The sequence below is a fragment of the Eptatretus burgeri genome, chromosome 8, assembly GCF_056783735.1.
Source record: "Eptatretus burgeri isolate ZD-2024b chromosome 8, Ebu_testis_v1, whole genome shotgun sequence".
NCBI lineage: Eukaryota > Metazoa > Chordata > Myxini > Myxiniformes > Myxinidae > Eptatretus > Eptatretus burgeri.
The window spans coordinates 17,987,884-18,002,616 of NC_140968.1; the positions used below are offsets into that span (position 1 = coordinate 17,987,884).

The 14,733-nt window shown below is 38.0% G+C and overlaps 1 protein-coding gene and 1 long non-coding RNA gene across 2 annotated transcripts in view; both read right to left on the minus strand.

Annotated features, from left to right (window-relative positions):
- LOC147021219 (uncharacterized) overlaps positions 1 to 14,733 on the minus strand; it is a 98,283-nt gene that overhangs the window by 28,281 nt on the left and 55,269 nt on the right. The window lies entirely within an intron of this gene.
- LOC147021220 (uncharacterized) lies at positions 2,740 to 9,081 on the minus strand. The gene is made up of 2 exons (XR_015061338.1): positions 3,951 to 9,081; positions 2,740 to 3,508 (listed from the first exon to the last, which is right to left on the minus strand). It is a non-coding gene; the product is annotated as an uncharacterized LOC147021220 (long non-coding RNA).

Genomic DNA, 14,733 nt, shown 5'->3' on the forward strand with positions numbered 1-14,733 from the left:
CTCAATGCATTATTCTTATCAGTCGCAGTGTCACCATCTGGCTTTTTAAAAATGATCCACAGATATCGTGGCTTTCCTTCCAGAACACCCAAATTCCACGTGTAAGTGGTTTGGTTGAGTTTAACGTGTTGATATCTTCGTTTGAGGTATGATACACTGGGTGGTTTCTTTGAGTTAAGTCTTCTATTCAACATCTCTTCTGTTTTAAGATTAGGAGTATATTCACTAATATACCAACTCAATTCTTCAATTACAAATTTAATCTGATCACCAAAAGCACTAGCAACACCAAAAAGTAATCTATTTTCATTATCATTCCTTTGTAGATGAAATCTAATTTTAAGACCATACAGAACTTTATCATGATCACAAAATCCAAATATACCTTTAAGAAGAACTGCCACAGTAAAACTATTACCTGAATTTGTATCATCATTATACATTCCTTTCCTTTGATTATATCCAGGGTCTGTGTTTGTTCCCGTTGACATATCAGGAATAAAACCTTTGACAGCCCCCTTTCCCATTCTATCACCGAATGAATATAGTGTAAATTTCATCATTTCAGATACAGCAGAGACATAATCAACTGCTTCAACTTATTGTGTTCTAATGTACAAACGGACACTCTCAAACATTTTCCAGAAGAAATCATTTACGAGTGTAGCGTTTGTGTTATACCCAGCCTTAGTGAATGTAAATTTACACAACAAGAAACTTTCGGATCGATTCAAATAGGTTTGTTGATTATTTATTTCAAAACATTTTGAACCATTTGCATTCCAGTCTGTTCCAGTTATTGCATTTACCTTGAAGTAATCTTCTTTTTTAGTGGAGTTTGAGATAATAATAGTATCATCCAAATCATAGATACTATCAATTGCTTCCATAGCTGTATTTATTTAGGAAAAAAGATGTTAAAACTTTTGAAACCCTGATCCAAGTATTCAAATTATTTTCTGTCGTTCTTGGGGAGACAACTGAGTTTTGCCTTTTTAATTTCTTTTATTGCTTGTGTCGAGATCAGGGTTTCACAGCTGACTGAAATCAAGCAATGACGACACCAATCGTCGTAGAGAAGAGCTTTAATATGCACCAAAAGTGTACACGAGAGTAGAAAGGCACAGAATACCTACAGTATACCAGCTCAGTCAAACTCTGGCCCACAAGCAGTTTGGTTTACTTTATATATACTTTTCCTGCTCATCTGTTTTCATGATTTCCCCAACTTCCATCAGCTTTATATTTCCTTTCTAACATATCGTATTCTTTGAAAGTAACAACACCCCAGCAAATATTCTCTCCTGGCCTGACAAAGCATTGATCTTTTCACAAGCAAGAAGAGCTGTTATTGGTCAGGCAGATCTTTATCACAATACATATTATCGTCTCAGTCTACTGCAAGATGTTCCCTTTTGAACTATACCAAAACAGTGCTGATTTATGATTGGGCTTCTCCGAGCTCAAGGCTCAAAGAATGTTGTTACAAGGGCCAACAAGAAAGCCAGATGTTCAGCTGCACGACAAAGAGACAGAGACAGAGACAGAGACAGAGACAGAGACAGAGACAGAGACAGAGACAGAGAGAGACAGAGACAGAGAGAGAGAGACAGAGACAGAGACAGAGACAGAGACAGAGACAGAGACAGAGACAGAGACAGAGAGAGACAGAGACAGAGAGAGAGAGAGAGAGAGATATATAGCCGACTTGCTTTGATTACCAACAGTCCAAAAACGGTAGCTTACTGAGAGCATCTTAAATGCTTTGGCTTCCTCAATTAAATGCTACATTCAATTTAAGAAAAGGTAATCCTATTAAAAATGGCTGCTCTCATCTTGGGAGCTGTTCAACAGCTCCACATTTGCCCCTCTGTTACTTAGAAACAGTGGAAAAGGAACACCACAATTATAATAATTTTTAGAGATGGAATCTCGATGCATCGGTAAGGTGGTAGACAGGAGTCTTTTCCAGAGGTGGCACACCCTTATGAGTAGCTCCAAGTGGGCCATAACGTCACGAAAGTTCCGCCTGCACTTTCTCGCCTCATAGAAAAGCCCTCCCTCTACTATCCTGACCAGCCCACCAATACCCCACCCCTCTGTAGAATAGTGGATACATTTCAACAATTATAACTTGAATATACATTTCAACAATTATGACTTGAATATAGGTCATGAGGAAGCAAAATTACTTTTCAAAAACAACACTCACAGAAAGAATTATTTCACACACAAAAAAGATACTTATATTTTTTAACTACCTATGGTTCTTTATGAACAGCAAACAAGAATATAATTTTTATAAACAAGTAAGAATTAGCAAACAAGAATATAATTTTTATAAACAACAAATAAGAATGTATTTTTTGCTATATATCGTGTTCTTTATGAACCAACAAAAAGAATATAATTTTATAAACTGCAAGCCAGAGTGAAATAAAAATGTTAAAGAAAAGTCCCAACATTTTCCAACAAGGCAATGTTTAGATAACATTTCTTTCCATCTTCGTCATTGGTACAAGCAATTCGAGACACTCATCCAATGTGAGTTTAAGCAGAGTGTTTACTCCCGAAAGCACTAGTGTCTGTACTTTCATATTTCCCAAAAAATAATACCACCATCACGGCGTCTCGACTAAATTTTAAACTAGGTTCTTCATTTTCTGGGTTTTCTGAGATGTTTGGTCCAGGGGAACTTCATGCACCACCATTGTGTCACTGTGGTAAATTTTCTCTCACACACACACACACACACACACACACACACACACACACACACACACACACACACACACACACACACACACACACACACACACACCATTACTTTTCTGCAATGATGACAATAACACTGAATATCATAAGGCCAACTATCAACATGTGGAATATCCATGTTCCCCCTTCACCAAACACTTCCATTACCCATGATCTGAACCCTTCTTCCTTAAAATAGTCATGGTACTCTGCAGTTACCTTCCTTAGGTGTTCCGCTAGGTCACAGAAATATACCATTTAATGATTTCTGGGATTCTGCAAGATTATTTATTCGTATCCTTATCTCTATCCTTGTCCCAGTTATCCCTTCATGTAACAATATGCCTTGTTCCAGGCGTACAATGCCTTTGTCTCCTTCATCCCATGGCACACGAGATGCATAATTATATATCAGGGCCCGATAAGTGTTTTCCCATATACGCCTTCCTAATGCAATTGATCCCAATGTTTACCTTTTTTCTTCCCTGTGCACCCTGTCACAACCCATTCCTTGTTTCCCCTACAATTGACCTACCAAACATTCTGATCTCTGACATTCCCAAAATGTCCTCACTATCTGTTATTGTCCATATTATCACGATTATACACATGCCAATCAAACACTGCCACATCTGTCATAAACCTCCAGTAACATTCTTTCTCTTTTCGATTTCCTGTATCCTTTTGCAATGAGATGCGTGAATCCATGATTGGCTTACCTTTTCTTGACAGCTCCTTGGGTAACCAATAATACCTGAAAAAGTCCAGTCCACTGCATCTTCAAGACGTTCCTCCATTCGAACACCCTGTTGTCAAACTCTTTCACAATATTTATTCGCATCACAAGAGTTAATATTCATTTATACATGTCCATATATTTTACAGACATTCTACCAATAATTATATGTACTGTTTGGCCTTGCCCTTAAATTGGTGACCAGGATCCCAGAGCCCTGAGCTCAAGTTTCATTTACCACTAAACGAACCCCAGAGGGCTAACTCAGCCTGTCACTCCTTTAAGACTGGCAAAAAATGAACATCAGTACACTGGTAATAGGGACACCGCATCAGCAGCACAGTCATGCTCCAACCAGTGATGCACACAACAGCCCAAAGGCAGCACACACCACAAACATTTGATAATACAAAGCTGCTTCCAAAACTCTCGATTTTACAAATTTTCGATTTTCTCCCACCTCTGCAAGTTCTTGAGTGTACCATATTCTCAGCACCTCCTTCTACATCATCCCCCTTTTTTTTCTCGTGCAGCTCATTTTTATGAGCCAAAGCGAGCAAAACCTTTTGGGTAACCACTTTGTTGTGGGGGCTGGGTATCAGCAGCAAGCACGACCGCTTGAGGGAGCAGTAGAGTTAGTTCCACCGACCGCACCCTTCTTTCCCATTCATAAGTTGGTCGTCATCAGAGAGCGTACATAGCCCCACGGTCTACCATTATGACAATACAATGCACAGAGAGCCTTCCCAGGTACGGTGGCTGCTATGATATGAAAAACGCGTTTTTTTTAAAATACCAACCGATGCTGACGTCAGAAGACAACAAATTCAGATCTCAACGTAAACAAAGATGTGAATTCTGCCTGTCCGAACCGACCCACGGGTTCACACCACTACCTTCACCACAGATGCATGTGCTCACCTGCACCCACCACTTGCTCACCCACTGACCCAGACGATCCTGATGGTGTAATTATCCCAATCGCCCCTTGGCGTCCTGGTGTTGCAGACTCCCCTTGCAGACCCCTGTCTCCAGCATTGCCCTGAGGGCCAATCATGCCATCATGACCACTTGGGCCTGGAGGTCCGATGGGACCTGAACCACCAACAGTTCCACTGCCTCCCACTTCTCCAGGCGGTCCAGACAACCCTGTGGCTCCCTGGGCACCATCATGAAGCCCATAAGAAGCACATAAGGGCAGAGTCATTAGAATATAAAATAAATGGAAATTTATACACAAGCACCCATTCAGGTGCTGCTTAAGGACTGGCCCCCACCAGACACACCCCCCCAAAAAGGGACCCCGTTGGGTCTTCATTGATACTCCCCCCTCGGAGGGAAGGTGAGCTGGAGGTGAGAAGCTTCCTTGGACCTTCCTGCCTCGTGCAATCCTTGACAATCCGGCTCGATGGTACTCGAACCTGCAACTCGATGCCGCTGCAAGCACCAGGTAGTAAGGTAGCGTTGATTGCCAAATAACTCCCCCACAGGCGCTTGGCACGTATGCTCATCGGAAAGGCCGATGGTGGAAGGTAACCAGGGAGGATGTCGTTGTTGTATTTTTTTTTGCTTCATATGTGCTCAATATATTACTATCGATTTAACTATTCTTGACTAGCACACTTTGCGACATTAAATATCCTCTTATTTCCACAGTTCCCCTACATTGTGCCATCTGTACAGTATACACGTATCAGGAATATGCTTTCACCCTCGGCTAGATTGCATACCGCAATTAGCACAGAATCACTTTCCAAGATGTTATTCTCAGTGTACACTACATACCCTGACAGTTATGTCCAGTATCGGACATCTTTCGATAACCACATTTTACTCCAACAGTGAGTCAACCAACACTGCATAATCAGATATCATCCATCCATCCATTTGGACCACACTTCTGCAAAACATTTGGTTCTGCCCAAAATAAAATGAAATAAAATATTTTCCTCTGTGCCCGGCTGGGTTGCGTATGTAATTATGCCCACAGCCACAGTTGCGATTTTAACTCATTCTTCATTCAAACATGTCATGGTAATTGTTTTTAAAATCTGCCAAATTCTCAATTATCTTTTACATGAGCCGAAAGTAAATCCCAACACACACTCCGCACCTCACTTGCACGGTTCGCATTTCCTCTTTCAAACCGTCAGAGCACACTGTCTATTGTTTGTGGCTCTTGGCGACTCCTGACTCTCAGTATCCCTGGTTCCTGAGGTTGACTCAGCCTGTCATTCCACCCAGGTCGGTGAGATTATTTATTCCAATGTGTGTATCGGTGGAGGGACACTGCATCATTTGCACGAACACGTCCTTGTGACAATTGATACTAATCTGTCGCCACGTACTGCACACAACTGACGACTCGAGTCAGAACCCATCCTGACAGCAGCTGTGCCCCTGCACGTTCGAGCAGCAGTTTTGTAGCTTAATGTTCAGGGTGCCTGCAATAATTTGCCAACTCTTCGCAAAAAGCATCGTGGGATCTTTAATGTTCACGAACCGATGTTAGCAAACTTTGCAGTGCATGTGAAACACCAGGATGGCAGTTTTAGAGCTGCGTTGAGATTTGAACCGAGGCTGCACAGCTCAAAGGGCAGCCATACCTCCAGACTCTTCGGAGGTGCAGGGGGCTGTAGGGGTTGGCACATTGTGGAATTTACTCAGGGTCCAGCACACAATGGTCTTGTCCATTTGCACATGTGTACTTGCAAACTTACAAGGCCAGGATGAACTGCTTCGAAAATTTACACAGCACCCTCGGCACGGCCGATTTCAATGCGGCCCAGATGTTGACCACACTCGTGCTTCGTACTCCATCTCGCACACCGTACAGCCCTCCCTCCTTCAAGGGCTTCACACACGGCTTACTTCGTACATTCAACCACAGATGCCAACCACAATTGATTGTAAAACCGAGCTCCTCACAATAATGATGCACCAACCGTGTTGATAATTTTCCGTGCCTCACTCGGTTAAAAAAATATATATTTCTTTTCCAAAGCCTCTCCCCGTATTCAGGAAAACTTCACGCAGCCCGACTCTCCCAAGCAAAAATCGTGCACAGCCCGCACTTCACAGCAAGGCACCAACACATTCAGCACGATAACCGCTTTTATGGTCAATTTTAATCCAAATAATTTATCCTGACAGATAGAGGCTCATATAAGGACAACAAACATGCTCCTCTGTCGGCTTTCGTACAAAAAAACTTGATCGCGCCAGGCAGAGGATTAATGCTCCGTGACAAGGCCCGCAATGGCCGCGTGTTCAAAGACCACTAGTCATCTCCCCCAAAAACATTTCTGCAGCTTGCCTAATGTCTTTGTCCTGGTTCTTGGATGTCATTGTTTCATTCACCGACGAGTGAAGACACAGCACGCCTCTGCGCACAGCATGTGCACTTCGACACAGCTCGCCCCCACCTTTTATCCTACCCCTCCTTCCTTCGCACCTTGGTCTCGCGTCTCTCCCCATCTCCACATCCACAACAAACTGCGTCCATGCGTTCGACCCACACATCAAAACGTATACAAATTAATTTAAAAAAATTTCAGAACTATTTGACTCTATTAAATTACCTTTTATTTATTTCCAACCGCGATGAAATAATTCTCAATTTAATTCGTGTTGTATGGACTCCTGGACTTGGAGATCACAATCAAGGCTTTATTCGGCACATCTGCCACAAATTTTCCCGTTGACTCGTTTTTGAGTCGTTAAAAAAAAAACTCTCAAAGAGGAACACGACCTCCACCTTTACCCTTCAGGCAAGGCGCACACATTCCTCCACTTCACAATGGGGCATCCTTCCCTCTGTGGGGAATCATTCCCTCCCACCTTCCATTTCCACACATCATTTTCACGAGCAGCCGAGCTTCGTCCGCTGTTCTTTCAGCACCTCGCTTTAAATTTCCAAATATTATCACATCAGAACTAATCTCAATTCCTGTTCTTTTAATGGATATTTTACCGATTTTGAGTTTGCTGCACTGTAACCTTCCCTTCCGCCTGCGTTTTTCCGCCACCTCCTCACCGGGAAGGCAAAAGTCGTGGCCAGCGACCTCGTACCTTCCAGGTTTGGACACAACCTCGACGGATTAAGGAAACCCTCAGATGGGTTACCTGGTATTCCCTCTTGATTTCCCTGCTCTGTGCACTGCAGTTGCACGGATGGGGCAAGGTGTTTTCTCAACTTATTCTTTTAATCTTAACACTTACAACTTTTCTTTTTTGTTTTTCCAACATTATTTATTTGTCATGCTTCTTCCCTACACATCTTACAAGCTTCAAGTTTGGTTCGGGCTTATTCACAAATGCATATCTTAACGAATCTTATTCTAGGAATGCATATGGGCACTTTTATATTGATTCATACCATGATTCTAATTGATCACATGACCTAGGTCCATAATTTCCGTTACAGCTTTATTTTCCCACTTTCCCTTGATCATTTCTAGAGTATTTTTGGACTGGTCAGTGTTTTGCCTGGGGTGGTCTCGCGTTGGGTTGGGTGTCTTTCACACCTTTCCACGAACCCTCACACTCCCTTGCACACCGTCCACGTCCTCAATCTCCCACAGAAATACCTTGTCTCTTGGAGATTTCTCAGATTACCCTCCCAGGGTTTGTACCTTGCAACCTCCCCTTTAGACACTGTTCTCCAGGGATTTCTTAGATGAGCCTGCAAGCATCAACTTCAACCCCCCCTGCGAACACTTAACCCCCCGGGGAACCCCTCTTTTTGATGTGCACAAAGCTCCCTCTTTTCCCGTTCTTTTAAGATAAGTACAGATCACAAAGAGCAGCGAACCTATATGTCCCGGTGCGAGAAAAAGAGGCAGTTCTTACCTTATCTTTAAGCCGGCCGGCTGCTGTCCTCTTTTTGTCTCACCAAGCAAGAAGTTCCCCTCTTTTGCTCTGTTTTTACCCCTTGCCAACTACGCCAAAATGTCGAGATCAGGGTTTCACAGCTGACTGAAATCAAGCAATGACTACACCAATCGTCGTAGAGAAGAGCTTTAATACGCACCAAAAGTGTACACGAGAGTAGAAAGGCACAGAATACCTACAGTATACCAGCTCAGTCAAACTCTGGCCCGCAAGCAGTTTGGTTTACTTTATATATACTTTTCCTGCTCATCTGTTTTCATGATTTCCCCAACTTCCATCAGCTTTATATTTCCTTTCTAAGATATTGTATTCTTTGAAAGTAACAACACCCCAGCAAATATTCTCTCCTGGCCTGACAAAGCATTGATCTTTTCACAAGCAAGAAGATCTGTTATTGGTCAGGCAGATCTTTATCACAATATATATTATCGTCTCAGTCTACTGCAAGATGTTCCCTTTTGAACTATACCAAAACAGTGCTGATTTATGATTGGGCTTCTCCGAGCTCAAGGCTCAAAGAATGTTGTTACAAGGGCCAACAAGAAAGCCAGATGTTCAGCTGCACGACAGAGACAGAGACAGAGACAGAGACAGAGACAGAGACAGAGACAGAGACAGAGACAGAGACAGAGACAGAGAGAGAGACAGAGACAGAGAGAGAGAGAGAGAGAGAGAGAGAGAGAGAGAGAGAGAGAGAGAGAGAGAGAGAGAGAGAGAGAGCCGACTTGCTTTGATTACCAACAGTCAAAAAACGGTAGCTTACTGAGAGCATCTTAAATGCTTTGGCTTCCTCAATTAAATGCTTTGTCTTCCTCAATTAAATGCTACATTCAATATAAGAAAAGGTAATCCTATTAAAAATGGCTGCTCTCATCTTGGGAGCTGTTCAACAGCTCCACACTTGTAATTTATGAGATTCCTTTTGGGCATCTTTTATACTCTTTATAGCACCTGCTACATTTCACACAGCAGAAGCAGTTGAACCAATTAGGTCTTTATGTTTAAGAATAGTTGAACTGATACCCATTAGAGTATCAATTATCCCATCTCCTCTAAATTGATGTCTGACATCCCTTTGTCTCTTTGGTTTATAGTATCTCTCCCAAGATACATAGCTTCGCCCTTGTAGTATGGGTAAAGGAACATCCCATCCCCTGTAATTATTTTATATTTTCCCAACTTGTGTTTCCTCACAATAACCATCGTATTTATTTATTGGAAAACTTCACGTAGGTGAATTGTGATGGATATAACTTCTCCATGAAAAGAAATCATAAGATTATCTTGGTCGGTTATCCTAAAATTTTCCTGACACAGGGAGATAAACCAAATTTTTGGGTTCCATATTGAATTTATAACCATTTGGGGCTGAGTATGCGCTGAATGAAAATATTGTATTTGTTTTTATTCCATCATTATCAGCACCATCAATCAAATCACAGTGAATTAACACCGAATTTATTCCTGAGGATATTTGAATGACATTATCACTGTAAAACGTCCCATTAGTTTCAATCTTTTTTCAGGAGAAACCCAATAACTCTCAAAATGAAATATCAATTGTGAAATCAACCTTGTAGTTATTTTTAAGTTTAATCGTTGATTTTGAAGTATGTTTTTAAATGTCTATAACAATATTTTTTGGTTCATCACCCTGTTCTTTCATAAGACGAGCAATTTCAGAAGATATTTGAGAAATCTCATATGCTCCTGGTGAGACTGTTATCATGTTGTATTCCTCTTCCCGGATTATAACTAAACTTGTCATTTTTATCAGTTATATTAAATAAGGTATTATAAGTTTCCATGGACAATAAAGATGCCTCATATTCTTTTGTTGTGTCAAGTTGTAGTGGGTATGGGAATGAAGATGTGTGGTTGCTTGTTGTGAAATTGAAACTAAGGATTGTGCTTCTCATCTTATTTCATATGAGATAAAATGTCTTTATATTGATATTTATTAATTATTTTCATGTTCATCAACTGGTCTAAAATGGCTGATGCTTCATTAAAACAATTATTTCCAGCCTTCTTACTGCCTAACAACAATAACAGTCAATTAACTAATTGTGATGGGTCATTTGGAAGAAAACTCACACCTGAACCAAGGATATTTAAGCCTGAATAATGTTTCTCCTTCTCATTCTTCCGACTTTTACCAGAAAGAATAACCTCTTATCAACAGAGTTCAGCAGATCAATATATACTTTATCATCATTATTTCGCATATCCAATGGTTTATCAACATACTCTGATTCATCCCTCACAGTTGAACCTTGTCTTCTATCATTTGTGAGAAGAAACATTAATCTCGGAGTTAGTTTGACAGGGTGTTGAGCAGAACTCAAGAACCGTAATTCATCATTAAATATCAATATCTTTTCTTGAACAAGATGAAATATTGCTGGTTGTTCTGTTGGAATGAGCCCTACTTTGGTTTTTGAATCCGCTGAATATTCATTGTTTTGAAGAGCATTCACAATATAATCAGGGGGTCGATTCATCTCTTCCAGTTGTTGAAATAATCCTTCATCATCATATTCTAATTCTCCTATATGCTCTAATTCTTCCTCCGTCATTTGACTGAAATCTTTTAACATTTGGAGCTTTCTCGGAGTATATTTTATTGTGGGAACTGTGGAAACATCTATATTTTTTTCTTGGGAAGTTTTTAAAAGTGGTTTAAAAAATTTCTCGTTTTCTTTGAAATGTTTCTTCACCCGTTAGTTTTTGTCTGCGTTTTTTCTTTATGTCTTCCTGTTGTTCTACAACTTTTGAAACCAACTCTTGATGTTCCCTAAATCTTCTTGCTCTTTCTTTCGCATCCATTTATTTATTGAAAAATATCATTTAATATCTCATCTTGTTTCACAACAACATATTTATATTTTTCAGTCATGTGTTTCATGTAATCCCCAAATTCCTTTTTACTACATTATGTAGAACAATTGTCTATCCAAAAATTGTTTATATCTTTTGAATTTAACTTGAATAAAATAAAAGTATAAGCATTGTTTCTGATGGAACGACGAGGAAGTTGAAAGTACGATTGACTAAGATAAATACAATTACAAGAAGAATGTCTCCCTCTTGTGTAGTAGCTGTCCATTAACGTTTGGTTTCTCTCATTAACACAATCAAAGATAACAAGGTTCTTTTGTGATTTATCCAAATCTTGTGGAGACGGTATATCATCCGTATTATCACTAAGAATACAAGTTATCGGTTTTGATTTCTTTTTACATCTCTGTGTATCACAAAATAGTTGTATTATATCTTCAATGTTAAAATCATTTAGGTTTTTTTGAAGTTTAAATAAACCGATTATATCTTCTTTTTGAAGACCAGCACTAAAACCTTGTGAGAGTCGTTGATAATCTGGTTGAAAACTCGACTTTGTGAAAATTATTAAATTATCATAATCTAAAAAGTTGGGAGTGAGGAGCATCTTTAAAAGTAAGCAGATTTTTTCCACATCCACTTGAACAAACTATGAGGCATTTTAATGAATTTGGGAGATTTTTATGGATGTTAAATTTTATCTTATTTTCCCAAATGGGTAAAAAATCATTCATTTATATATTTGGAAAACAGGTTATTTGATTTATTGTTGGCTTTTTTAGAAACTCTATATTTTATCCTAAGTTCAGGTTTAATTTCAAGATAATCCATTATTTTATTTATGCAATATCTTGTGTTGATATTTCCCTGAAAATCACATCCATGAATAATATACAACAACAATCCTTTGAACATTTCTCTAATACGTTCAGTTTCTTCCCTTGTAAGGAAAGGTGTGTTATCACCCTCATACTTTACACTCATTTCTCCAATCAATCTTGTGAAGTAATTCATTTTTGGTGTAAATCTTAAAGAATTATTTTCCTTTTTATATTTTTTATTATCATTAATTCGAAGATAATCACAGAATATACATTGTTTATAGGCTTTTGACTCTGTGTTTAATCCCTGTCTTTTACACGCAGGACAATTCTCAAATTTGTCATATGGAGAATCAGGGAATTCAAGAGGCTCAAAATCGAGTGAACTATTCATATTTATAAAGTAAAACTTTACTTTTGACTCTGTGTTTAATCCCCGTCTTTCACACGCAGGACAATTCTCAAATTTGTCATATGGAGAATCAGGGAATTCAAGAGGCTCAAAATCGAGTAAACTATTCATATTTATGAAGTAAAACTTTACTTAAACTGAAATTCATCTTCGATACTTTCAGAATCATCTTTACTTCCATAACTATTGTTTGAACACAAACTCTCGGTATCATAACTATCGTTTGAATGCAAACTCTCGGTATCAATATCACTCTCATGATCTTCAAAATCTTCAGTTGAATATTGACTCATATTTAATGAGTAGAAAAAAACATTACCATCGATATCTATATACTTTTTTTCATCAACAGATTCAACTGCAATATTTTTTATATTAAAGGTAATTTTAAAATGATCCTTAACTACAATTGAACGAAATGTCATTTCACCTGATATATTAACATCCTTTATTTCATCAGGATTTATATCTTTAGGGTTGTTGAAAAAAATACAAATTTCACCTTGCATGTTACAGATGGTCTTATCTTTTCTTTCTAAATCTTCATCCATAAGGTTTTTTTTTTTGATACTTTTTCTTGTTTCATTGTTTTTTCATTGCCAGAAGGAGAGGAGAAACTTTTGTTCGAGATACCTTAATTGATGTTCTTCCAGGTATACTAAAAGCCCTTCCACTGAAGGAAATTGAATAACTCATGTTATTCGCCATAATTGTTTTTCTATTTATCTTTGTTCAATTTTACTTCCTTGACATATTTCTCAGTATCTTTAACAAATGAAGAGATTGATTGAAAATTGTCTTTTGTGTCTTGAAACACTGTATTTATTAAGTGAAAAAGTTGGAGGGTAAAATGGTTTTAAGCACAGATTCACCTATAAATTAAACAACATTTTCATGAAGAAAATTTTAGTTTCAGCAAAGTTTTATGATATAAATATGGTGAATACAACGTACTGTGATGTTTGTAATCACGAATATAAATATTATAAAAAACACCTTCAAACCAACAAACACACATTCAATCTTTTCAAACAAATATCTCCTCTTGAGTTGGAAAGAAAACATTGTGATATCTGCTCAAAGGATGTTTTGAAGAGTAGTTATAAGAATCACCTTCAATCACAAAAATACAAGAAGAATGAGTTTAAAGTAAAGGGAGACTATTATATTGAAAACACTGATGGAGCTTTTAAGAATCATATTAATATAACGATTTTTCAATTTGGAGAACCTGGTCCATCTTCAATCGCTGAATCAATTGAAATATTGAAACCTGATGTTGAAAAAGTTATTAAAAAGACATTAAAAGAAATGAAAACTTTAAAGTTTTATATGGGAGTGAAAATGAATATGAAAAGACAAGATGAAGAACAAACTCCTTATATGAGAACAGATCTTCATTTTATAACATCATTTCAAGATTTTTTTTGAATAGTGGGGTTTATGAAGAACTATCAAGACAAGAGGAGGATGTTGATAATACAGTGGTCCGAAGTGGATTTAATATTTTTAAAAATCATCTTTTTAGATATACACATTCTAAAATCAAACCCTCTTGAAGCTTCTTCTTATATTGAATTACCAAAAGAAATAAAACTAAAGAAGGCAGTTGTTAATATGAAGAACAATGATAATAAATGTTTTCTCTGGTCTGTTCTTGCTCACTTACATCCACCAAAATGTAATTCAGAAACAGTAAAACAATATATGAAATATGAGAATACCTTGAACATTAAAGATTTTAAATTCCCAATGCCACTCACAGATATTCCTAAATTTGAGAAAAAGAATAATCTTTCTATTAATGTATATGGATTAACGGATAAAAAACAAAGTTCAAATATTAAAAATTTCAAACAACTATAAAAATGAAGAAACACACATTGATCTTTTATACTTTAGTGTTGGAAAGAATTCACATTACACATACATCAATAATTTATCAAGATTAATTTCTTCTCAGGTATTCAGAATAGCAAACAAAATATATCCTTGGAAGTGATGTCTTAATTCATTTCAGACAAAAGAACGATTAGAACAACATTCAAAATATTGTAGGAATCAGAAATCAGGTGTAATTACAATGCCTAAACCTGGTGAAAAGATTTATTTTGAAGATTATAACAAATCTATCATGCACCCATTTGTGATATATGCTGATTTTGAGTGTATCCATAAAAGGATAAATACTGCTTCTCCTAATCCAAAAGAATCACATACAAATAAATATCAAAAACATATTCCTTGTGGTTTCTGTTATTTTATCAAATCATCTG